The sequence below is a fragment of the Pleurodeles waltl genome, chromosome 7 (genome assembly GCF_031143425.1).
Source record: "Pleurodeles waltl isolate 20211129_DDA chromosome 7, aPleWal1.hap1.20221129, whole genome shotgun sequence".
In the NCBI taxonomy this organism is placed as follows: domain Eukaryota; kingdom Metazoa; phylum Chordata; class Amphibia; order Caudata; family Salamandridae; genus Pleurodeles; species Pleurodeles waltl.
The window spans coordinates 515,767,714-515,795,140 of NC_090446.1; the positions used below are offsets into that span (position 1 = coordinate 515,767,714).

Genomic DNA, 27,427 nt, shown 5'->3' on the forward strand with positions numbered 1-27,427 from the left:
GGACCCCACTACGAGTCCTGTGCTTCGTTTCCCCATGGACTACAGCTTTGTGGCAGCTGTTTGTTGACTTCACCATGTACAAGGACATATTTGCACTGTCATGTCAATTACAATATATTGAAATCACAGCCAGACTCCAGATATTTTGGTGCAAAATAGGTGTTTATTTAAGTGCTCAAAATGGGATGGGTGGTTTCAAGTGGGTGGGGGCTATGGTGAAGGAATGCCCATGGCAGAGTCCAGAGTAACAGTCACACAGGTGCATTGTCCAGAGGCCTGTGGAGAGATGGAGCATGGGCAGTTCAAGGATGGACAGGGTGACAATGTGGGACAGTGGGATGACATCAGGTGGTATCCATTGCTGGCGGGGGTCTTGACATCCTACTCTGTCTTCTTGCGAGATCTCAGGGCCCTCTTGCGGGGTGGTTCTTCTCCTGCAGGAGGTGGGGGTCTGGTGGGCTGCTGCTGTGCGGGGGCCTCCTGTCCACTAGCGCCGGCGGAGGTGGTTGGCTGTTCTTGGTCCAGGCTAGTGGCAGGGGCCCTTGGGTGTTGTTGAGTGTCCGCCCTGGTGTTGACGAGGTCCTGCAGCAGCCCTACCATGGTAACCAGGGTGGTGTTGATGGCTCTGATGTCCTCCCTGTACCCCCGATAGTGTTCCTCCTGCAGTACCTGGATCTCCTGGAACCGGGCCAGTACCGTCGCCATCGTCTCCTGGGAGCGGTTGTATGCTCCCATGATGGTGGTGAGGACCTCGTGGAGAGTGGGTTCCCTGGGCCTCTCCTCCCCCCCCTGTCGCACAGCTGCCCTCCGAGTTGCCCTGTTTCCCTGGGCCTCTGCCCCCTGGCCGGTGTGCCCACTACCACTGCCCCCAGGTCCCTGTTGTTGTTGGGGTGGTGGGTTATCCTGGGTGCCTTGTAGTGGTAGACACACCGCAGATTGACGCGCCCTGGAGACAGAGGCATGGGCCCGCTGGGTGGGAGCTGTGCTGGTGTTCCCAGAGGGGTTTGGGTCTGTAGTGGCCTGTGCCTGTGTGAGGGGAACCGACTGTCCAGAGGTCCCCGATGGTCCGGGCTGGTCATCGGTGTCCAGGTCGACAGAGCTGCTGTCATCGCTGACGGCCTCTTGGGTGGGGGGTGTGGAGAATTCTGGCCCCTCCGCCGCGGTGTGTTGACGGTCGGGTCCTGCAGGGGTATAGAGGTATGGTTATAGTTTCAATGTGTGGCATATGGGTGTATCTATGGGTTCTCGTGTCCCCAAGTGCTGGCATTCGTGTGTGGGGGCTTTGGTGAGGGTGGCTTGTGGGGGGGATGTGTATATGCATTGGGCATGCTTTGGTGATGGGTGTCCATGCTTAGTGGACGCATGCAGGCCTAGGTTTTGGGATGTGTGGGTTGTGATGGTGAGACATTGGCGGGGAATAGGTGTGCTGGGGGTGGGGGTGAGGATGGTGGTGGGGGTGAGGATGGTGGTGGGGGTGGGGGTGAGGGTGGGGTTCGAGGATGGGGGTGAGGGTTGGGGTATGATTTGGCATGCAGGTGGGGGGGAAGCAGTATTGAAGCTTCAACTTACCAGTATCCATTCCTCCGCCGACTCCTGCGAGGCCGTCAGGATGCAGGATGTTCAAGACTTCCTCCTCCCATGATGTGAATTGTGGGGGTTGAGGTGGGGGTCCTCCGCCAGTCTTCTGCACGGCGATGTTGTGCCTGGATACCATGGAACGCACCTTCCCCCGTAGGTCGTTCCATCGCTTCCTGATGTCTTCCCGATTTCTGGGGTGCTGTCCCACTGCGTTGACCCTGTCGACAATCCTCTGCCATAGCTCCGTCCTCCGGGCAATGCTGGTGTATTGTATCTGTGTGCCGAACAGCTGGGGCTCTACCCGAACGATTTCCTCCACCATGACCCTGAGTTCTTCGTCTGTGAAGCGGGGTTGTCTTTGGGGTGCCATGGGGTGGTGTGTATGATGTGTGGGGTGGAGTATGTGTATTTAAGTGAGTTGAGTGTGGTGGTGTGTGAATAGTGTGTGGGTGATGGTGTTGAGTGGCTGTGGCTGTTAGTTTGTGGATGCTGGTGTCTCGCTCTGGCCTTCTTTCAGAATTTTTTAGCGTAGGGGTTTGTGGGTGATGTGGGTGGGTGTTTTATATTGTATTGTGTGTGTGGGAGTGGTGTGTGTATGTGTATCAGGTGTGTGGGATTCAAATCGTCCAATGTGGCTGAGTTTTGTTCGTTTGTGTGTATTCTGACCGCGGCGGTGTGTCCCGCCAATGGAATACCGCGTTTGAATGACCGCCGCGTGGATTCGTGGGTCGTAATGGCATGGGCGTATTTCTGTTGGCGTGACGGTGGAGGTTTTGTCACCTCCACTTTTCCGCCGACCGCTGGTCTGGCGGTCTGTTGTGGCGGTCGGATTTTCGGAGGTTTGCCTTCTGCGGGTCAGAATGACCGTGGCGGGTTTCCGCGACCGCGGCGGGATTATGGAGGATTTCTGACCGGCGGTAGGCGCCTTTTACCGCCGAGGTCAGAATGACCACCAGAGTCTTCTTGGTGAAGTCAAAGATCTTGTTTATTGGCTTCAGCCAGTAACAGGTATCCTAGAAGTACAACACGGTGTATATTCTCAGGAGACTGCCGTCATTGCAAAGCTAACCTTCTCTTTTATACAAAATATTATGCTTTAGGCAAACATCCCTTATTTTACAGTTGACCATTCACATATTTTCACTACAAAGAAAAGGCAGGGTTATGATGACAAGCCCATATTTCAGTTTGTCCAGCCCTCAATCAATTACCCGGCAAGGCTCAGTACTTTCATCAGATATCGACGGACCCCCAATATAAACAGGCACCTCCTCCTTGTAAAGCAAGTCATAAAGAAAGAAACAGGGACAGGTGTGTGTAAGATTAGGCATGGTTTGTGTGTGATGAAAGGTTTTATGATGTGTTGTGCCTTGATACTAATCTCATTCGGTCACTGGGAAAGAAACTGGCCGAACAGGTTTGGCTTCAGGCAGTGGAGTCAGCTTGCCCAGGTCACAGAGGAGTCAGCAAAGATGTACGTGTCCTTCAGACTCATTTTCAGCATTAGTCATTGGCCTATGTGAGGGCGATCACAAAATGGCTGTCGTTTAAATGGAACACGAGGGTTCAGGACGGAAACACTGATATTCGGGTGATTTCGTCACCCGAATATGAATACAATGCTTGTGCATACTATTCTAATCATTCTCGGTCTGCTGATACCAAAATCGTTGTGATACGACGATGTTTATAACATGGGTCCAGAATTTTCAGTACCACAGACCCTCCTTTTGCCCTTACATAGGCAATAACCTATACTCACGCTAATCTGAGTCCAGGTCTATATTCATAAAGTCGTTGAGATATTGCTGTAGCATCATCCTATTACTTAGCTCGTCTTTTGATACAGGTTTCCTTACACACGATGTAGCACAGAGGCCACATATTGCAGGAGCACACTGTACACACAGACAGGACAGGAAAAGAATGGCTAAGATCATCCCAATGACTACCAGAGTCTTCCATCCCCAGGCGGATATCAGCTCCCAGAACCACCCCATCAATGACCAATCTCCTTTATCCACGTGAATAGATTCGGAGATCTTATGCAGTTTGGAAATGGCCTGGTAGACTGTCGGAGCGTTATCTGGGATGAAAACACAGCAACTTGATTGGATCACTTTACATACCCCACCTCGGTCTGCAAGTATGACGTCTAATGCGACCCTGTTCTGAAGAGTCATAAGGCGATCCGTCTGGAGCTCAGCAGTCAAATTACTAAGGGCACCGGCGGTTTCAACTACCGCGGATTCAACCACCCTTGTCAATTGCCTTATGTTCCTGCTGTTAACCATAGGACCCCAAAACGGCAGAAAACCCTTTACGAAATCTCTAAATTCTTGTCCTGTAGTGTCTTCTTTACTTATGACACCTCTAACTATCCTTGTCTTATGGTAATCTGCCGCGGCCGTGTAGGTGGGAGGTAACAGGAACGAAACAAAACATGTGCCTGAGAAGTCAGGGGGCAACCATGTATAGGCTCTATTATGGCAGATGAAATAGGTACCCTTAGCTGCTAAGAACGAAGGAGAAGTCTGAGACGCAAAAACATATGTTTCAGTGCAGATACTTTTCCCTAACTGAGCTCTGGGATTCTTGCCATTACCTTGCAGACATAGGTGACCCTGATGGGGTACAATCCAAATCGGGGAGGATCTCTTTGCTCGCTGGTTCCCACTCAGAGTAACTCCATATCCTGTTATGTTCCATCCAATATATGCTAGTGTCTCATCTCTCGGGATAGTCTCATAGGAAATATCTTCCCTAATCATATCTACTATACCCTTAGCTAGAGCACTATTCTTAGGATTATCTTTCACAGAACGTAGGGGGTTGGCTTCATACACGTATATGAACACCGTTCTATATGCCCACACAGAACCATTATGGCTGAAAGGCAGGACCAGATAAGGGATACCTTTATCAGTAGTATGAGGCATAAGACCACACACCCAACAGTTAGTTGTGTTCACTACTAATTGGTGTTGGTGTAGAAGCTGAATGAATGAATTGTTGACAAATTCTAATCTTCTGGCAGACTCGTGTTCAGGCAGGGGGTGAAAAGAATGCGAGGAAACAGTAGAAGGAGGTATGGGCTGTGTAATGGGTGCAAATGTCACTTGAAAAGAGAATAAAACATATCCTATTAAAAACGTCATTACACTAAGCAACATGAAAATACATAATATCAAAAATCGTTTCTTTGTCATTATTATACACATTCTGGCTTTAAAATCCATCTGTCTGGCAGGTCTCTCATTCTTGAAAAACTCCATCCTCTCTAATTGCTGCTCGCGGTGGTAGGGTGTTCTATGCTAGGGAATGCTTCTGTCAGTCCAGGGCAACTCCCTTAGACCGACCAGAACTGTCGACCTAACGTCTTCAGCTGCACTCCAAAGACTTGGGCAACCACGACCCTACAGCTGAACCCGGATGGCGGTTCGAAAAGAAAAAAACAAAAATAAGAAAGTTTCTCAGATGAGAGAGCCGCACTTTAAAAAAAAATAGCAAAGGAACGGGAAAAAAATTATTTGTCCTTAGTTCTTGGTCTCAAATTATAACGGCTTTTTCCAGGTACTGTCTGGTTCTGGAACAAGAGTTCAGGCTCTGTAGTGTTCAATCGAATTGACGGTGGCACAGCTTCTTGCAAATTATTGTCACTTTCTCGTTCAGAAATTGTTCCTTTTACACGTGCATCGCTAAATGGCAAAAAACGAGGCACAGTCTCAGTCTCAGAGTCAGCGATCCCCTCCTGGACCCACCGGTCGTACGGTAGAGGAAAAGGGACCCTCTTGCAGTGTACGCCGTGGATCCAGTTCTTTTTCCCTTCCACTCGAACAGCTGATCTTGTTGAGAGAAGGACGAGGTGGGGGCCGGTCCAACGGGGCTGGTCATTCTTTGTCCGCTGGAAGTTCTTGACCAGCACCCATGATCCAGGATCGATAAGATGTCCTGGAGCTTCAGAGACCTGAGGCAGAGTATTGTGAACCTGTTGGTGTAGAACACGCAATTTAGCCGTCAATTCATACAAATAATCAAGCAGTACAGGGTGTTCGATCTCACTGAATTTTGTTGGTCTTGGCACTCCCCATATGTTGGCCGGGCAGCCGAACACAATTTCATAGGGACTAAGTCCCACTCGCGAATGCACAGTCATTCTTGTTGATAGGAGTGCTAAAGGCAGAGCGTCAGGCCATTTAAGACCAGAGCTCGCTTGTATCTTTGCCAACTTCAGTTTTAGCGTGCCATTATAGCACTCTAATAGTCCAGCTGATTGGGGGTGATTTGCAGCGTGGAATTTTTGCTGGATACCTAGCCCCTCAGATACTTTTTTCATCACTCGACCCACAAATTCACTCCCATTATCACTCCAGACCATTCTCGGCATTCCAAACCTAGGGAAGAATTCTTTGGCAAGGGCTTTAGCTGTGGATAAGGCAGTGTTGTCTTTTAAGGGATATGCTTCTACCCATCTTGAAAAAGCACAAACAACAACGAGTACGTATTTCAGATTGTTGCACCTTTCCATGTGGATGAAATCTAGCTGCAAAACCTCGAACGGATACGTTGGAGGCGCAAAATGACCAGCTGGAGTTGGGGTTCCCCTACCAGGATTGTATTTCAGACACACCATGCAATTCTTGACCACATTCTCTGCACATTTAGGAATTCCAGCATTTTGCCATACTGGAGCCAACAACTTACAAATCCCTTTCACACTGATATGGGCCATTCCATGAGCCATTGTCACCACTGCAAGCACATACGCATCGGGTAACAACCATCGCTGATGTTCTGACAAGTCAACCCAACAACCATTTTCATCCAATTTACCCGTACTTTCTTTCCACACATTCAACTCTTTTTCTGAAGCTTCAGCATGAAGAGACTTCACACCCTCTATCGTATCTTCACACATTCCAATGTTACCAACCCATCTTGCGGGGCCTGCAACATACATTCGATTCATCACATCTTTTGCTGTTTCTTTTGCAATCTCGTCAGCAAATGCATTGCCACGACCGACATCATCAGTAACCTTCTTGTGTGCACTGCATTTCACAATCGCAACTTTTAATGGCAAGGTCAGTGACTCAAGAAGCTCATTCACCAAATGACCATGCTGAATTTTAGCTCCATGCGAAGTCAGGAACCCACGTTCTTTCCACAATCGTACAAAACTATGGGCCACACCAAACGCATACTGGCTGTCGGTATATATGGTTACTTTCATTCCTTTCGATAACACACACGCTCTCGTAAGTGCATTCAGCTCTGCTGCTTGAGCTGAATTATGTGGTATATGTGCAGCTTCAACAATCGTATGCAAAGTTGTGACAGCATATGCTGCAGTCGTATCACCATTCGGAAGCTTGAAGCATGAACCATCCACCCATAAGGTACCATCACATTTTACAAGAGGAGTATCTTTAAGATCTACTCTCCCTTTCGTTTCTTCTTCTGTCCTAAGAAAACAATCATGTTGTTCAACATCATCTGTCTCTACTGAAATCGGCAATAACGTGGCTGGATTCAACGTATTGCACCTTTTTATGTGCACATGACTCGCTAACAGTGTCAACTCATAACCTGACAATCGAGCACTAGTTAAATGCTGTGTCTTGGTCCTGTTTAACAACGTGTCCACTGCATGTGGAACCATCACAATCAACATATTATTCATCACTAACCCAGCAGACTGTCGAATAGAAACAGCTGCTGACGCTGTGGCTCTCAAGCAACTCGGCAATGCTTTAGCTACCGGATCCAAAGTCGACGAAAAATATGCGCATGGGCGCTGCTTGTCTCCAATAGACTGTGTCAGCACTGACAATGCACAACCCTCTTTCTCATGGACATACAGTGTAAAGGGCTTACTGTAGTCGGGGGTACCCAACACAGGAGCCGAACCCAATGCATTACGCAATTCGGAAAAACTTTTCTGACAATCTTCAGACCACGGAACGGGGTTCGTGTATCTTTATAGGTCAATGCTACCAAAGGTTTGGCCAGCAAAGAATAATTTGGTATCCATTGTCTGCAGTATGATGTAATGCCCAAGAAAGCACGTACTTCTCTCTGTGTCCTTGGCACACTCAATTTTGCAATTGCCTGAATTCTTTCTGAGGTCAGTTTCCTTCCCTCCTTCGATAAGAGATGACCTAAGTAGGTCACTTCTTGTCGACAATATTGCAGTTTTGAAAGGGACACCTTGTGATGTAAATCAGACAAATGACGCAACAACGACAAGGTGGCTTCTTTACAAATCTCTTCAGTATCTGTAGCGACTAGCAAATCATCGACGTACTGAATAAGGGTAGCGCCGTCAGGTAAAACGATTGCATCAAGCTGTGTTTTTAAAGCCTGACTATATATTGATGGACTTTCACAGTAGCCTTGAGGAGCGCGTTTGAATCGGAAACTTCGGCCTCCTAAACTGAAGCCAAAAATATCCCTGCTCTCCTCAGCAATCGGGATGCTGAAGAAAGCATTCTTTAAGTTGATCACCGAGAACCAGGTGGCGGAAGCTGGAATCATAGTCAATAGGGCAGTGATATTAGGAACAACTGGAAACTGTGGCACAACTATTTTATTTACTTCTCTAAGATCAATCACGAGCCTGTAAACAGGTGGCTTAGAGGGGTCAGTACGTTTCAAAACAGGCAAAACAGGACTATTACAAACGTTGCCTCTTGTCTCTTCAATTACATCTTTTTCAATTAAATCATAAATGATCGCTAGCAACGCCTTTTCACCTTCACTAGAGATCTTGTATTGTTGAATGCGTGGTAATTTAACATTGGCTTTCAATGTCACAACATAAGGTGGTATTTACAAAAGACCCACATCATTAGGACCAGTAGCCCAAATGATATCAGGAAGAAACGACAATTCGGTCGGAAGTTTATCCTTCGACAAATACATTGGAGAGACCATTTTCCTACCCAGTGTAAGTTGTACTCCCGAAGGAGAACAATATAATGTCACATACAATCTTTTCAACAAATCCAATCCTAACAAATTTTCACCACAACCTGTCGTCAGAATAAGGGGTGCTTCCAATTCACAAGGTCCAACAGAAAGGGACATAGGACTAGAAATCGGGTTCCTAACTGGGGCGCCAGAAAAACCTACTGAAACATTAATCTCGCCAGACAAAGGTGCGCCAGGGAGTTTTGAGTGCATAATAGAACTCTTTGTAGCACCAGTATCCAACAGAAAAGGCTCCGACACACCTGATGTAATCACCTTAACATAAGGTCCATTCTGATCCACTGGAACTAAAAAAACTCCCTCTCTTCGTCTATGGCTGTCCTAGCAATTATTACCTTCCAGATTCTCCTCTTCTGCATAGTAGTCGTCAGCATAGTACTGAGCCGTCCTACCAGACGCGTTATGTTGCTGGTCAAAACTATTCATTGAGTTTTGAGACGGAAAGGAACGCGTGTTCTTGGGGAAACTTCCACGTCCTCTACCTCTAGGAGCTTGTTGAACACCTCGATCTCTTGCGTCATAAGCACCATTCGTACGCTGTAACAAAATAGGACAATTATACTTGAAATGACCCTCTTCTTTACAATATGAACACTGATTGGGACCTACAGGAACACGTGGTTGAGAAAACTCGAACCTTTGCGAGTTTCTCTGGAACTGTTGAGGTTGCTGATAGTTACTCTGACCACCACGTGGCGGATACGCCTGTTGTAAAAGAACCTTCGTCTTTAATTCTTTAGTTTTCTTGTCTGCTCTATCCTTCTCATCTTTATCCCTATTTTCGTAGTACTGTGCAGTAGCCAATATTTGTGCTGAAGAAGAAACGGCCCAAGAACTCTCTGAATCCTTCAATTTCTTACACAGCTCGGCAAGCAAATTGTGCACAAACTTGTCGACGAACAACCGTTGACCACCTTCTGTACTCATATCTTGACCAATGTGGTCGATAAACGTTTCCTCAAACCTGGTGAAGAAATCAGACACTGTTTCATCTTTCTTCTGCTTACACGCAGACAATTTATCCCAATTCACACGCATCGCAGGCATTAAAGTCTTCATGTAAGTAATGATCCTAGCAGGCAGTTCTGCTACCAAAGGCTCAGGCTTGGCACCACCAACTTGTCTATCATTTGCAGCACTAATATTAGCCCATGAGTCACCTAACTCTTGTGCATGATCTTTATGGCGAATCAATCCCCACAAAGGCTGTGGAACAACATTTCCAAATAACATGTCTATGTCGGCTAAATTCATAATGCATGAGTCTGCAGTCTGTGATAATTCCTTATAATACCCTGCAGGGTTTTTACGGGGATCAGGCAAAGTCTGCTTAAGGGCTAAAACTTCAGCTCGCTTCCACGGAACATGTACCCAGACACGCTGAAAATGAGCTGGGACAGCATCAATTTGATTAGCAACATCAGCCGCAACGGCGTCCTTCCATACCGGAGGGACTTCTCTCATTGGGTACTGTCGCACCTTTTTTTTAACAGAGGAGTCATGTTCGAACAATGACTGAGAAGGATCCTTATTCCTAAAGGACAACAACGTCGCAACTGCTTTCTCAACATCGGAACCCACAATCGTGCCCTTTTCAAACTCAAACCGTACACGGCACAAATCAGGTGGATTTGTTTCCAAATCATTATCTTCCAATTCCTCACAAAGGAAAGCACACATTTTCTCAAAAACGTATCTTTGATTCGGTGCTTCCCATTGACGGAAGACATCCATAACAGACTCTACATCGTATCTTAAAGGGTAAACAACCCATTTACGCGCCATACGGTCAAACATTTCTCTCTCTCGAGAATTAGGCAGTTGACTAAGCGACTGCTTACGCTCCGAATCTGGGGTCACACCAGACGACCCAAAGAGAGGAAATATAAGGCTGGCAACAGTATCTGTCATTCTCTGTCGGACAGAAGGAGAAGTTGATGAAAGAACAGGAGGAAAAACAGAGGGAGGCAAGGCAGACGCAGAGGCAGACGCAGAGGCAGTATCAGGAAGAACACCAGAAGAGGCAGTCGATGTAGTACATAAAGTCGTAGTAGGTAGAGATGAAGCAAGTAGCGAAGTCGGCGGCCCTTGAAGGGGCTGCGCCATAGTAGTAGGAGCCAACTGAAGAGGAGCTGGCGGCTGTGGAAGAACCTGAGGCACAATAACCGGAGGTTGCACAGCTAAAGGTTGCGGAGGTGCTGTAGCATTCTGCGCATAAGGGGGTGGCGAACTCAACAAGTGTGACATTAAAGGATCTTTCTCAAGTTCTTTTGCTGCATCTTGCTGAAGAAGCGGAAAAACTGGATAACATTTATCGGTCACCATTTTACGTTGCCTGTGCAACTGCTCATTCATCTGTTTTTCTTCATCATCTTTAAACTGCATGGCAGCTTGCATTATCGAGATACCCTCTTCCCTCTTATTTCTCTTTGCTAATTTAATTTCCTTCTGTTTGGCTTCCTTACGCCATAGGCGGAAAGAGTCAAACATCGCCGGCCGGGCTTTCTTCTTAAAAAGTTTAACCTCCAGATTATCCAGAATCTCTGTGTCAAAACTACCATATTGGGGCCATTTCAAAACTCCATCTTTCCTGGTGTATCGGATCCATACTTCATTATATGTGAGGGGGCCTATGCCATGTTTCACATATAGTTCATAGGTTGGAGTTCCAATCGGAGGAACCGGACACGAGTCCTCCAATCGGGAATCCCTATTATAACCAAGACAAAACAAATTTCCATGTCTGCTAAGACCAGGCATCTTCGCTCTCCAGTCTAGTGTCAAACTTCAAAGGATTATCGAATACGATAGTCTCGTGAATACACGAATCCCTCGGCTTTGGTACTTGCAAGTTCCAAATCAAAGATCCCAAGGAGATACCAAACTAAGAACCAAACTAAGGACTGGGAGACGCTCCACTTATACTTAACTGAGGTATCGATGACGTCACCAGAAGACTCGTTTATCGTTTCGCTCTACCAAATCATCAAGGGTCCAAAACAGGGCGATAGTCAGGGCAGCAGTCCTTCGTAGCCGTCGGGAAGCGGGGAACCTCGCAGCAAAGACTTTCGGACCACGTCGACATACAGGGGTCGATGAAGTGGCGGCCTCCCACCAGAATTTTCACACGAAGCTCCTCACGAACCTCTGGCTTGGACTGGTACCGCTAAAATCGCCCCACGTTGGGCGCCAACTGAAGTATTGGGTTTTTCAGAACCCAGTGGTGCCAGGGAACACACCCTAAGACTTCGAGTCCTTCCTGTTTCAGACTACAGAAACACAGAGTCTTCTTGGTGAAGTCAAAGATCTTGTTTATTGGCTGCAGCCAGTAACAGGTATCCTAGAAGTACAACACGGTGTATATTCTCAGGAGACTGCCGTCATTGCAAAGCTAACCTTCTCTTTTATACAAAATATTATGCTTTAGGCAAACATCCCTTATTTTACAGTTGACCATTCACATATTTTCACTACAAAGAAAAGGCAGGGTTATGATGACAAGCCCATATTTCAGTTTGTCCAGCCCTCAATCAATTACCCGGCAAGGCTCAGCACTTTCATCAGATATCGACGGACCCCCAATATAAACAGGCACCTCCTCCTTGTAAAGCAAGTCATAAAGAAAGAAACAGGGACAGGTGTGTGTAAGATTAGGCATGGTTTGTGTGTGATGAAAGGTTTTATGATGTGTTGTGCCTTGATACTAATCTCATTCGGCCACTGGGAAAGAAACTGGCCGAACAGGTTTGGCTTCAGGCAGTGGAGTCAGCTTGCCCAGGTCACAGAGGAGTCAGCAAAGATGTACGTGTCCTTCAGACTCATTTTCAGCATTAGTCATTGGCCTATGTGAGGGCTGTAGGAGGCTGGACTGGCTTGTAGTGAGTACCAAGGGGTACTTGCACCTTGCACCAGGCCCAGTTATCCCTTATTAGTGTATAGGGTGTCTAGCAGCTTAGGCTGATAGATAATGGTAGCTTAGCAGAGCAGCTTAGGCTGAACTAGGAGACGTGTGAAGCTACTACAGTACCACTTAGTGTCATATGCACAATATCATAAGAAAACACAATACACAGTTATACTAAAAATAAAGGTACTTTATTTTTATGACAATATGCCAAAGTATCTTAGAGTGTACCCTCAGTGAGAGGATAGGAAATATACACAAGATATATATACACAATAGCAAAAATATGCAGTATAGTCTTAGAAAACAGTGCAAACAATGTATAGTTACGATAGGATGCAATGGGGAAACATAGGGATAGGGGCAACACAAACCATATACTCCAAAAGTGGAATGCGAACCACGAATGGACCCCAAACCTATGTGACCTTGTAGAGGGTCGCTGGGACTATTAGAAAATAGTGAGAGTTGGAAAAATAACCATCCCCAAGACCCTGAAAAGTGAGTGCAAAGTGCACTAAAGTTCCCCTAAGGACAAAGAAGTCGTGTTAGAGGAATAATGCAGGAAAGACACAAACCAACAATGCAACAACTGTGGATTTCCAATCTAGGGAACCTGTGGAACAAGGGGACCAAGTCCAAAAGTCACAAGCAAGTCGGAGATGGGCATATGCCCAGGAAATGCCAGCTGTGGGTGCAAAGAAGCTTCTACTGAACAGAAGAAGCTGAGGTTTCTGCAGGAACGAAAAGGGCTAGAGACTTCCCCTTTGGTGGACGGATCCCTCTCGCCGTGGAGAGTCGTGCAGAAGTGTTTTCCCGCCGAAAGAACGCCAACAAGCCTTGCTAGCGGCAAATCATGCGGTTAGCGTTTTTGGACGCTGCTGTGGCCCTGGAGGGACCAGGAGGTTGCAAATTGGACTAGGAGAGAGAGGGGACGTCGAGCAAGTCAAGGAACCCTCTCAGCAGCAGGTAGCACCCGGAGAAGTGCCAGAAACAGGCACTACGAGGATGCGTGAAACGGTGCTCACCCGAAGTCGCACAAAGAAGTCCCACGTCGCCGGAGAACAACATAGGAGGTCGTGCAATGCAGGTTAGAGTGCCGTGGACCCAGGCTGGACTGTGCACAAAGGATTTCCGCCGGAAGTGCACAGAGGCCGGAGTAGCTGCAAAAGTCGTGGTTCCCAGCAATGCAGTCTAGCGAGGTGAGGCAAGGACTTACCTCCACCAAACTTGGACTGAAGAGTCACTGGACTGTGGGGGCCACTTGGACAGAGTTGCTGGATTCGAGGGACCTCGCTCGTCGTGCTGAGAGGAGACCCAAGGGACCGGTAATGCAGCTTTTTGGTGCCTGCGGTTGCAGGGGGAAGATTCCGTCGACCCACGGGAGATTTCTTCGGAGCTTCTGGTGCAGAGAGGAGGCAGACTACCCCCACAGCATGCACAAACAGGAAAACAGTCGAGAAGGCGGCAGGATCAGCGTTACAGAGTTGCAGTAGTCGTCTTAGCTACTTTGTTGCAGTTTTGCAGGCTTCCAGCGCGGTCAGCAGTCGATTCCTTATCAGAAGGTGAAGAGAGAGATGCAGAGGAACTCGGCTGAGCTCTTGCATTCGTTATCTAAAGTTTCCCCAGAGACAGAGACCCTAAATAGCCAGAAAAGAGGGTTTGGCTACTTAGGAGAAAGGATAGGCTACTAACACCTGAAGGAGCCTATCAGAAGGAGTCTCTGACGTCACCTGGTGGCACTGGCCACTCAGAGCAGTCCAGTGTGCCAGCAGCACCTCTGTTTCCAAGATGGCAGAGGTCTGGAGCACACTGGAGGAGCTCTGGACACCTCCCAGGGGAGATGCAGGTCAGGGGAGTGGTCACTCCCCTTTCCTTTGTCCAGTTTTGCGCCAGAGCAGGGGCTAAGGGGTCCCTGAACTGGTGTAGACTGGCTTATGCAGAATTGGGCACATCTGTGCCCAAGAAAGCATTTCCAGAGGCTGGGGGAGGCTACCCCTCCCCTGCCTTCACACCATTTTCCAAAGGAAGAGGGTGTAACACCCTCTCTCAGAGGAAGTCCTTTGTTCTGCCATCCTGGGACAAGCCTGGCTTGACCCCAGGGGGGCAGAAACCTGTCTGAGGGGTTGGCAGCAGCTGCAGTGAAACCCCAGGAAAGGGAGTTTGGCAGTACCAGGGTCTGTGCTACAGACCACTGGGATCATCGAATTGTGCCAACAATGCCAGGATGGCATAGAGGGGGCAATTCCATGATCTTAGACATGTTACATGGCCATATTCGGAGTTACCATTGTGAAGCTACATATAGGTATTGACCTATATGTAGTGCACGCGTGTAATGGTGTCCCCGCACTCACAAAGTTCAGGGAATTGGCTCTGAACAATGTGGGGGCACCTTGGCTAGTGCCAGGGTGCCCTCACACTAAGTAACTTTGCACCTAACCTTTACCAGGTAAAGGTTAGACATATAGGTGACTTATAAGTTACTTAAGTGCAGTGTAAAATGGCTGTGAAATAACGTGGATGTTATTTCACTCAGGCTGCAGTGGCAGGCCTGTGTAAGAATTGTCAGAGCTCCCTATGGGTGGCAAAAGAAATGCTGCAGCCCATAGGGATCTCCTGGAACCCCAATACCCTGGGTACCTCAGTACCATATACTAGGGAATTCTAAGGGTGTTCCAGTAAGCCAATGTAAATTGGTAAAATTGGTCACTAGCCTGTTAGTGACAATTTGAAAGAAATGAGAGAGCATAACCACTGAGGTTCTGGTTAGCAGAGCCTCAGTGAGACAGTTAGGCACCACACAGGGAACACATACATATAGGCCACAAACTTATGAGCACTGGGGTCCTGACTAGCAGGGTCCCAGTGACACATAACAATCATACTGAAAACATAGGGTTTTCACTATGAGCACTGGGCCCTGGCTAGCAGGATCCCAGTGAAACAGTGAAAACACTCTGACATACACTCACAAACAGGCCAAAAGTGGGGGTAACAAGGCTAGAAAGAGGCTACTTTCTCACACAACCCCCCCCCAAACGAAGGACAATAAGGCTAACCTTGGCCAGTTGAGACTTTATTGTCTAAGTGGTGATAAGTAGAGAGTAGCTCTGCAATAGACTGGTTACTCTCTTTATCATCCACTATATGGTTACTTCCCTGTGGGGATGTAAACCACCCTGTTTGAAGTTTTTTAGCTAAGCAACAATGTGAAGATGTATTTTCAGAGTTTCTATCAGTAAGTTTTAGTTTAGAGCAGTGGGAATTGTCCACTGAACCTATTTGTAGTGATGAAAATGCCAGACAGGGATGCTGTCTCAGTAGAGCCATAGCTGGGCAAAAACTTTGTCCATATGGCTGGAAGAGAGAACAGGGATGCTGTTTCTCTTGAGTTGGAGCAGGGCAGGGATGCTGTCCTATGAGCTCCACACTAGGGCAGGGATGCTGTCCTAAGTGTTGTGAGGCAGAGCAGGGTTTCTGCACTAAAGTTTCTCTGGGCGGGTTGGAGGGATGCTCCATGTTAACTAAAATGGTGCTCTTTTTCTCACCAATGTTAGTTATCCCACAGAGAGGTACTTCTACCTCAGGGAGTCCAGCTTTGCCAGCTGATGATTCCCTTGGAACAGGTGCCACCCCAGGAGAGGTTTCTCCCACCACAGGAATGGTATCCTGAATGGTAGGGTGGTTAGGGGATACTGTGATACCCTTTTTACCTGTTGATGGAGAGGGATCCTGAGTTTTCAGGCCTTCTCTCCTTTGCTTTTTTATTTCAGTAGAAATGAGAGGGAACAATTCCTCAGGGATGCCCAGCATGGCTGCATGGGCATAAAACTCTACATCAGCCCAACCTGAGGCCTCTAGGTCATTACCTAAGAGACAATCTACAGGTAAGCTAGGTGATACCACCTCCTGCTTAGGGCCAGTAACTCCACCCCAACTAAACTGAATTATAGCTAAGGGAAGAAACTTAGTGGAGTTATGGACATCAATAATCTTATACTGTTGTCCAATGATGTGTTGATCAGGGTGCACTAGGTTGTCAGTCACCAAAGTGATACTGGCACCTGTGTCCCTGTAGGCCAAGGCCTCAACACCATTTATTGAAACTGTCTGCCTGTACTTATCCATTGTAAGGGGACAAGCAGCCAGTGTGGCAAGGCCAATGCCACTAGGTGTGACAGAAACTGTCTTGGGACTGACTACCCCAGTTTCTACTATGGACCCATAAGTGAACCCAACTACACCCTTAACTTGACTGTTGCCAGCAGTCCCACCACTAGTACCACTACTGCTAGGGGCACTAGAGCTTGATGTATTAGTGGTGGTAGGCTCAGGGGGTTTACCTGGACAGGACTTATCCCCTGGCCTATGGCCTCTATTTTTACACACAAAGCACCAAGGCTTTTTAAATTGTGTAGGTTGAGAAGAAGAGGAAGAATTTGTTTTATCCCCACCCCCGAAGAGTGTTTAAGATTTGAAGTGGGATCTTTGGTTTTACCCTTATCCCCATGCTTATCTTGAGATTTGTCACCATCTTTATTCTTAGTGTTCTCTTTGTCACCCCCTGTATGAACTTTTCTGTTCACCCTTGTTCTGACCCATTTGTCTGCCTTCTTTCCCAATTCTTGGGGAGAGGTCAGATCAGAGTCCACCAAGTACTGGTGCAACAAATCAGACACACAATTATTAATAATATGCTCTCTCAGGATCAAGTTATACAGGCTTTCATAATCAGTAACTTTACTGCCATGTAACCACCCCTCCAAGGCCTTCACTGAATGGTCAATGAAATCAACCCAGTCTTGTGAAGACTCCTTTTTGGTCTCTCTGAACTTTATCCTGTATTGTTCAGTGGTTAAGCCATAACCATCCAGGAGTGCATTCTTAAGAACTTGGAAATTATTAGCATCATTTTCTTTCACAGTAAGGAGCCTATCCCTACCTTTTCCACTAAATGATAGCCATAGGATAGCAGCCCACTGCCTTTGAGGGACATCCTGTACAACACAGGCCCTCTCAAGTGCAGCAAACCACTTGTTAATGTCATCCCCCTCCTTATAAGGGGGAACTATCTTGTGCAGATTCCTGGAATCATGCTCTTTTGCAGGATGACTATGGGGAATACTGCTGCTGCCACCATGGGTTTCTAAACCCAACTTCTGTCTTTCCTTCTCTAGTTCAAAAGACTGTCTATCCAAATCCAGCTGTTGCTTCTTAAGCTTCAGTCTGGTTTGTTCCACCCTCAACTTATTGAGTTCCCTCTCTAACATTCTGTCATCAGGGTTGGTGGGAGGGACATTCCTAGATACAGAGGTATGATGGGAATGAACAGAAGGAGACCTGTCCCTTACAGAAGCCACCCTAACAGCTTGGCTAACAGAAACATTACTACCAGTATGGTGAGAATAAATTATTTTGCTATGATGTGAGACAACACTATTTGTATGGTGTGGCTCATCATCATTACCAACTATGCTAGACTGTCTAGTAATGGGCAGGCTAGGAAGTTTCTTTCCTGAATCTTTTCCTGGGGGAGTCCCTGAATCAGATTGGGAACTATTAGGTACTTTTTCATCAGATGGGGCACCTATAGCCTTATCTTGTTCTCTAAGCATGTTAAGTAACAGTTCCAAGGAAGGATTCTTCCCTACACTCAAACCTCTCTCTATGCAGAGACTCCTTGCTCCTTTCCAGCTAAGGTGATCATATGCAAGTTTGGACAGATCAACATTTTGGCCTGTGCCAGACATTTTTAGAGAGAGTTAAAGTGATAGAAAAAGAGAAAAAAGTTTTCAGAACGTTTTAGAAAGACAGAAAAAAAACTTTTTAAACTTTTTAGAACTTTTTAGAAAGTTAGAAGTACTTTTCAGCACTTAGAAAAGAGTGAAAAGAGGAAATGCAAAACTTTTTGGCTATGTGTATATACACTGACCTTGTTTTGTATATTTTTCTCTTATGAAAAGTACAATGACAAGAGTGGTAAGTAGTCTCAAAGCACTTATCCCACCACTGCACAACCAATGTAGGAGGCTGGACTGGCTTGTAGTGAGTACCAAGGGGTACTTGCACCTTGCACCAGGCCCAGTTATCCCTTATTAGTGTATAGGGTGTCTAGCAGCTTAGGCTGATAGATAATGGTAGCTTAGCAGAGCAGCTTAGGCTGAACTAGGAGACGTGTGAAGCTACTACAGTACCACTTAGTGTCATATGCACAATATCATAAGAAAACACAATACACAGTTATACTAAAAATAAAGGTACTTTATTTTTATGACAATATGCCAAAGTATCTTAGAGTGTACCCTCAGTGAGAGGATAGGAAATATACACAAGATATATATACACAATAGCAAATATATGCAGTATAGTCTCAGAAAACAGTGCAAACAATGTATAGTTACAATAGGATGCAATGGGGAAACATAGGGATAGGGGCAACACAAACCATATACTCCAAAAGTGGAATGCGAACCACAAATGGACCCCAAACCTATGTGACCTTGTAGAGGGTCGCTGGGACTATTAGAAAATAGTGAGAGTTGGAAAAATAACCCTCCCCAAGACCCTGAAAAGTGAGTGCAAAGTGCACTAAAGTTCCCCTAAGGACAAAGAAGTCGTGTTAGAGGAATAATGCAGGAAAGACACAAACCAACAATGCAACAACTGTGGATTTCCAATCTAGGGTACCTGTGGAACAAGGGGACCAAGTCCAAAAGTCACAAGCAAGTCGGAGATGGGCATATGCCCAGGAAATGCCAGCTGTGGGTGCAAAGAAGCTTCTACTGGACAGAAGAAGCTGAGGTTTCTGCAGGAACGAAAAGGGCTAGAGACTTCCCCTTTGGTGGACCGATCCCTCTCGCCGTGGAGAGTCGTGCAGAAGTGTTTTCCCGCCGAAAGAACGCCAACAATCCTTGCTAGCTGCAAATTGTGCGGTTAGCGTTTTTGGACGCTGCTGTAGCCCTGGAGGGACCAGGAGGTCGCAAAATGGACTAGGAGAGAGAGGGGACGTCGATCAAGACAAGGAACCCTCTCAGCAGCAGGTAGCACCTGGAGAAGTGCCAGAAACAGTCACTACGACGATGCGTGAAACGGTGCTCACCCGAAGTCGCACAAAGAAGTCCCACGTCGCCGGAGAACAACTTAGGAGGTCGTGCAATGCAGGTTAGAGTGCCGTGGACCCAGGCTGGACTGTGCACAAAGGATTTCCGCCGGAAGTGCACGGAGGCCGGAGTAGCTGCAAAAGTCGCGGTTCCCAGCAATGCAGTCTGGCGAGGTGAGGCAAGGACTTACCTCCACCAAACTTGGACTGAAGAGTCACTGGACTGTGGGGGCCACTTGGACAGAGTTGCTGGATTCGAGGGACCTCGCTCGTCGTGCTGAGAGGAGACCCAAGGGACCGGTAATGCAGCTTTTTGGTGCCTGCGGTTGCAGGGGGAAGATTCCGTCGACCCACGGGAGATTTCTTCGGAGCTTCTGGTGCAGAGAGGAGGCAGACTACCCCCACAGCATGCACAAACAGGAAAACAGTTGAGAAGGCGGCAGGATCAGCGTTACAGAGTTGCAGTAGTCGTCTTAGCTACTTTGTTGCAGTTTTGCAGGCTTCCAGCGCGGTCAGCAGTCGATTCCTTATCAGAAGGTGAAGAGAGAGATGCAGAGGAACTCGGCTGAGCTCTTGCATTCGTTATCTAAAGTTTCCCCAGAGACAGAGACCCTAAATAGCCAGAAAAGAGGGTTTGGCTACTTAGGAGAGAGGATAGGCTACTAACACCTGAAGGAGCCTATCAGAAGGAGTCTCTGACGTCACCTGGTGGCACTGGCCACTCAGAGCAGTCCAGTGTGCCAGCAGCACCTCTGTTTCCAAGATGGCAGAGGTCTGGAGCACACTGGAGGAGCTCTGGACACCTCCCAGGGGAGGTGCAGGTCAGGGGAGTGGTCACTCCCCTTTCCTTTGTCCAGTTTCGCGCCAGAGCAGGGGCTAAGGGGTCCCTGAACCGGTGTAGACTGGCTTATGCAGAATTGGGCACATCTGTGCCCAAGAAAGCATTTCCAGAGGCTGGGGGAGGCTACCCCTCCCCTGCCTTCACACCATTTTCCAAAGGGAGAGGGTGTAACACCCTCTCTCAGAGGAAGTCCTTTGTTCTGCCATCCTGGGACAAGCCTGGCTTGACCCCAGGGGGGCAGAAACCTGTCTGAGGGGTTGGCAGCAGCAGCAGCTGCAGTGAAACCCCAGGAAAGGCAGTTTGGCAGTACCAGGGTCTGTGCTACAGACCACTGGGATCATCGAATTGTGCCAACAATGCCAGGATGGCATAGAGGGGGCAATTCCATGATCTTAGACATGTTACATGGCCATATTCGGAGTTACCATTGTGAAGCTACATATAGGTATTGACCTATATGTAGTGCACGCGTGTAATGGTGTCCCCGCACTCACAAAGTTCAGGGAATTGGCTCTGAACAATGTGGGGGCACCTTGGCTAGTGCCAGGGTGCCCTCACACTAAGTAACTTTGCACCTAACCTTTACCAGGTAAAGGTTAGACATATAGGTGACTTATAAGTTACTTAAGTGCAGTGTAAAATGGCTGTGAAATAACGTGGACGTTATTTCACTCAGGCTGCAGTGGCAGGCCTGTGTAAGAATTGTCAGAGCTCCCTATGGGTGGCAAAAGAAATGCTGCAGCCCATAGGGATCTCCTGGAACCCCAATACCCTGGGTACCTCAGTACCATATACTAGGGAATTCTAAGGGTGTTCCAGTAAGCCAATGTAAATTGGTAAAATTGGTCACTAGCCTGTTAGTGACAATTTGAAAGAAATGAGAGAGCATAACCACTGAGGTTCTGGTTAGCAGAGCCTCAGTGAGACAGTTAGGCACCACACAGGGAACACATACATATAGGCCACAAACTTATGAGCACTGGGGTCCTGACTAGCAGGGTCCCAGTGACACATAACAATCATACTGAAAACATAGGGTTTTCACTATGAGCACTGGGCCCTGGCTAGCAGGATCCCAGTGAAAACACTCTGACATACACTCACAAACAGGCCACAAGTGGGGGTAACAAGGCTAGAAAGAGGCTACTTTCTCACAAGGGCAATCACAAAATGGCTGTCGTTTAAATGGAACACGAGGGTTCAGGACGGAAACACTGATATTCGGGTGATTTCGTCACCCGAATATGAATACAATGCTTGTGCATACTATTCTAATCATTCTCGGTCTGCTGATACCAAAATCGTTGTGATACTACGATGTTTATAACACGGGTCCAGAATTTTCAGTACCACACAAGGGGACCAAGTCCAATAGTCTCGACAGTGTCGTGAGTCGGCAGGTGCCCAGGAAATGCCAGCTGAAAGTGCAAGGAAGCTGCCACCTGTTGGAAGAAGCTTGGAATTCTGAAAGAAAGAAGAGGACTAGGGACTTCTCCTTTGGAAGACTGATGTCCCACATCGCGATGAAGCTTGCAGAGGTTTTCCCTTGCAGAAAGATCGCAAACTAGCCATGCTAGCTGCAAGGGTCGCAGTAGAGGTTTTTGGGTGCTGCTGTGGCCCAGGAGGGACCAGGATGTTGCCACTTAAAGGAGCAGACAGAGGGTGCACCCTGCAACTCAGGGAGCCCTCACAGAAGCAGGCAGCACCAGCAGAAATACCCCAAAAGGCACTTAGAAGCAAAGTGAACCGGAGTCCACGCAAAGTCACAAAAGGGAGTCCCACGACGCCAGAGTACAACTCAGAAAGTTGTGCACTGCAGGAAGGAGTGCCGGGGACCCAGGCTTGTCTGTGCACGAAGGAAATCCTGGAAGAGTGCACAGGAGCCGAAGCAGCTGCAAACCATGCTGTACACAGCAATGCAGTCTAGCGTGGGGAGGCTAGGACTTACCTCCACCAAACTTGGACTGAAGAGTCACTGGACTGTGGGAGTCACTTGGACAGAGTTGCTGTGTTCCAGGGACCACGCTCGTCAGGATGAGAGGGGACCCACAGGACCAGTGTTGGAGTCTTTTGGTGCCTACGTTAGCAGGGGGAAGATTCCGTCGACCCACGGGAGATTTCTTCAGAGCTCCTAGTGCAGGGTGAAGGCAGGCTACCCCCAGAGCATGCACCACCTGGAAACAGTCTAGAAAGCCGGCAGGATAAGGCGCTACAATGTAGCTGGTAGTCCTCTGGCTACTATGTTGCGGTTGTGCAGGCGTCCTGAGCAGTCAGCTGACGATCCTTTGGTAGAAGGTGAAGAGGGAGATGCAGAGGAACTCTGCTGAGCTCTTGCATTCGTTATCTGAAGAATTCCCCAAAGCAGAGACCCTAAATAGCCAGAAAAGGAGGTTTGGCTACCAAGGTAGGAGGATTGGCTACCAAGAGAGGTAAGAGCCTATCAGAAGGAGCCTCTGACGTCACCAGCTGGCACTGGCCACTCAGAGCAGTCCAATGTGCCCCCATCACCTCTGCTTCCAAGATGGCAGAGGTCTGGGACACACTGGAGGAGCTCTGGGCACCTCCCCTGGGAGGTACTGGTCAGGGGAGGGGTCACTCCCCTTTCCTTTGTCCAGTTTCGCGCCAGAGCAGGGCTGGGGGATCCCTGAACCGGTGTATACTGGCTTATGCAGAGATGGGCACCATCTGTGCCCATCAAAGCATTTCCAGAGGCTGGGGGAGGCTACTCCTCCCCAGCCCTTCACACCTATTTCCAAAGGGAGAGGGTGTAACACCCTCTCACAGAGGAAATCCTTTGTTCTGCCTTCCTGGGCCAGGTCTGCCTGGACCCCAGGGGGGCAGAAACCTGTCTGAGGGGTTGGCAGCAGCAGCAGCTGCAGTGGAGACCCCGGAAAGGCAGTTTGGCAGTACCCGGGTACTGAGCTAGAGACCCGGGGGCTCATGGAATTGTACCCCCAATACCAGAATGGTATTGAGATGACAATTCCATGATCCTAGACATGTTACATGGCCATGTTCGGAGTTACCATTGTGACGCTATACATAGGTAGTGACCTATTTACAGTGCACGCGTGTAATGGTGTCCCCGCACTCACAAAGTCCGGGTAATTTGCCCTGAACGATGTGGGGGCACCTTGGCTAGTGCCAGGGTGCCCACACACAAAGTAACTTTGCACCCAACCTTCACTAGGTGAAGATTAGACATATAGGTGACTTATAAGTTACTTAAGTGCAGTGGTAAATGGCTGTGAAATGACGTGGATGTTATTTCACTCAGGCTGCACTGGCAGGCCTGTGTAAGAGCTCCCTATCGGTGGCAAAAGAAATGCTACAGCCCATAGGGATCTCCTGGAACCCCAATACCCTGGGTACCTCAGTACCATATACTAGGGAATTATATGGGTGTACCAGTATGCCAATGTGAATTGGTAAATTTAGTCACTAGCCTGTTAGTGACAAATGTGTAAAGCAGAGAGAGCATAACCACTGAGGTTCTGGTTAGCAGAGCCTCAGTAAGACAGTTAGGCATCACACAGGGAACACATACAGGGCACATACATATGAGCACTAGGGCCCTGCCTGGCAGGGTCCCAGTGACACATAGACTAAAACAACATATATACAGTGAAATATGGGGGCAACATGCCAGGCAAGATGGTACTTTCCGACACAAAGGCCTTGAAAGCCGGAGGCAGAATGACAATATTGACACTACAGTCGGACACAGACCTGTCCATAACAAAATCAGAGGTCACGGATTACTTAGAACATGACTTTATATAGAGCAATTCAGAGTGTGGCTGAAACAGCCAGGCATCGGGCGTGGGAACAGGAGGGGCCCAACCAAAATGAGGCAATCTGACCCCCACAGAAGATACTCAACAAGAGCAACCTAAAACAGTGGGTAAGCCCCGATGCGCGAGCACAGAGCATCTCAAGAGAGGCCCTCTCTAATCAGAAGCGGACCAGTGCCAAAGGCCTCCATGCTATTTCTCATTTTGAAATAGTACATACAGAGCCAACTTCCTACAATACTCAACAAGTGCAACCTAAAACAATGGGTGAGCCCTGATGCGCGAGCACAGAGCATCTCAAGAGATGCCCCCTCTAATCAGAAGCGGACCAGTGCCAAAGGCCTTGAAAGCCGGCGGCAGAATGACAATATTGACAGAACAGTCGGACACAGAGCTGTCCATAACAAAATCAGAAGTCACAGATTACTTAGAACATGACTTTCCATGGACCAAGTCAGAGTAAGGCTGAAACAGCCAGGCATCAGGTGTGGGAGCAGGTAGAGCCCAACCAAAATGAGGCAATCTGACCCCCACAGAAGATACTCAACAAGTGCAACCTAAAACAGTGGGTGAGCCCAATGTGTGAGCACAGAGCATCTCAAGAGATGCCCCCTGTAATCAGAAGCGGATCAGTGCCAAAGGCCTTGAATGCCGGCGGCAGAATGACAATATTGACAGAACAGTCGGACACAGACCTGTCCATAAGAAAATCAGAAGTCACGGATTGCTTAGAACATGACTTTCCGTGGAACAAATCAGAGTGTGGCTGAAACAGCCAGGCATCGGGCGTGGGAGCAGGTGGGGCCAAACCAAAATTAGGCAATCCGGGCCCCACAGAAGATACTCAACAAGTGCAACCTAAAACAACCTAAAACAATGGGTGAGCCCTGATGCGCGAGCACAGAGCATCTCAAGAGATGCCCCGTCTAATCGGAAGCGGACCAGTGCCAAAGGCCTTGAAAGCCAGCGGCAGAATGACAATATTGACAGAACAGTCGGACACAGACCTGTCCATAGCAAAATCAGGAGTCACGGATTACTTAGAACATGACTTTCCATGGAGCAAGCCAGAGTGTGGCTGAAACAGCCAGGCATCGGGTGTGGGAGCAGGAGGGGCCCAACTAAAATGAGGCAATCTGCCCCCCACAGAAGATACTCAACAAGTGCAACCTAAAACAATGGGTGAGCCCTGAAGCGCGAGCACAGAGCATCTCAACAGATGCCCCCTCTAATCAGAAGCAGACCAGTGCCAAAGGCCTTAAAAGCCGGCGGCAGCATGACAATATTGACAGAACAGTCGGACACACACCTGTCTATAGCAAAATCAGAAGTCACGGATTACTTACAACATGTCTTTCCATGGAGCAAGTCAGAGTGTGGCTAAACCAGCCAGGCATCGGGCGTGGGAGCAGGTGGGGCTCAACTAAAATGAGGCAATCTGACCCCCACAGAAGATACTCAACAAGTGCAACCTAAAACAATGGGTGAGCCCTGATGTACGAGCACAGAGCATCTCAAGAAATGCCCCCTCTAATCAGAAGCGGACCAGTGCCAAAGGCCTCCGTGCTATTTCTCACTTTGAAATAGTACATACAGAGCCAACTTCCTACAATACTCAACAAGTGCAACCTAAAACAATTGGGTGAGCCCTGATGCGCGAGCACAGAGCATCTCAAGAGATGCCCCCTCTAATCAGAAGCGGACCAGTGCCAAAGGCCTTGAAAGCCGGCAGCAGAAGGACAATATTGACAGAACAGTCGGACACAGAGCTGTCCATAACAAAATAAGAAGTCACGGATTACTTAGAACATGACTTTCCATGGAGCAAGTCAGAGTATGGCTGAAACAGCCAGGCATCAGGTGTGGGAGCAGGTAGGGCCCAAACAAAATGAGGCAATCTGACCCCCACAGAAGATACTCAACAAGTGCAACCGAAAACAATGTGTGAGCCCTGATGCGCGAGCACAAAGCATCTCAAGAGATGCCCCCTCTAATCTGAAGCAGACCACTGCCAAAGGCCTTGAATGCCAGCGGCAGAATGACAATATTGACAGAACAGTCGGACACAGACCTGTCCATAACAAAATCAGAAGTCACGGATTACTTAGAACATGACTTTCCATGGAGCAAGTCAGAGTGTGGCTGAAACAGCCATGCATCGGGCGTGGGTGCAGGTAGGGCCCAACCAAAATTAGGCAATCCGGCCCCCACAGAAGATACTCAATAAGTGCAACCTACAACAATGGGTGATCTCCGATGAGCGAGCACAGAGCATCTCAAGAGATGCCCCCTCTAATTAGAAGCGGACCAGTGGCAGAGGCCTTGAAAGCCAGAGGCAGAATTAAAGTATTCACAGGACAGTCGGACACAGACCTGTCATAACAAAATCAGAAGTCATGGATTACTTAGAACATGACTTTCCATGGGGCAAGTCAGAGTGTGGCTGAAACAGCCAGGCATCGGGCGTGGAAGCAGGTGGGGCCAAACCAAAATGAGGCAATCTGACCCCCACAGAAGATACTCAACAAGTGCAACCTAAAACAACCTAAAACAATGAGTGAGCCCTGTTGCACGAGCACAGAGCATCTCAAGAGATGCCCCCTCTAATCAGAAGCGGACCAGTGCCAAAGGCCTTGAAAGCCGGCGGAAGAATGACTATATTGACAGAACAGTCGGACACAGACCTGTCCATAGCAAAATCAGGAGCCACGGATTACTTAGAACATGACTTTCCATGGAGCAAGTCAGAGTGTGGCTGAAACAGCCAGGCATTGTTTGTAGGAGCAGGAGGGGCCCAACCAAAATGAGGCAATCTGACCCCCACAGAAGATACTCAACAAGTGCAACCTAAAACAATGGGTGAGCCCTGATGCGCGAGCACAGACCATCTCAAGAGATGCCCCCTCTAATCTGAAGCAGATCAGTGACAAAGGCCTTGAAAGCCAGCGGCAGAATGACAATATTGACAGAACAGTCGGACACAGACCTGTCCATAGCAAAATCAGAAGTCACGGATTACTTAGAACATGACTTTCCATGGAGCAAGTCAGAGTGTGGCTAAACCAGCCAGGCATCAGAAGTGGGAGCAGGTGGGGCGAAACCAAAATGAAACAATCTCACCCCCACAGAAGATACTCAACAAGTGCAACCTAAAACAATGGGTGAGCCCTGATGCACGAGCACAGAGCATCTCAAGAGATGCCCCCTCCAATCAG

The 27,427-nt window shown here is 48.1% G+C and overlaps 1 long non-coding RNA gene across 1 annotated transcript in view; it reads right to left on the reverse strand.

Annotated features, from left to right (window-relative positions):
* Window positions 1-2,412: 2,412 nt before the first annotated feature.
* Window positions 2,413-27,427, reverse strand: part of LOC138304286 (uncharacterized) — a 96,821-nt gene continuing 71,806 nt past the window's right edge. Inside the window, exon 3 of the long non-coding RNA XR_011205537.1 lies at window positions 2,413-5,566. This is a non-coding gene — a long non-coding RNA (uncharacterized lncRNA). The remainder of the gene's footprint in view (window positions 5,567-27,427) is intronic.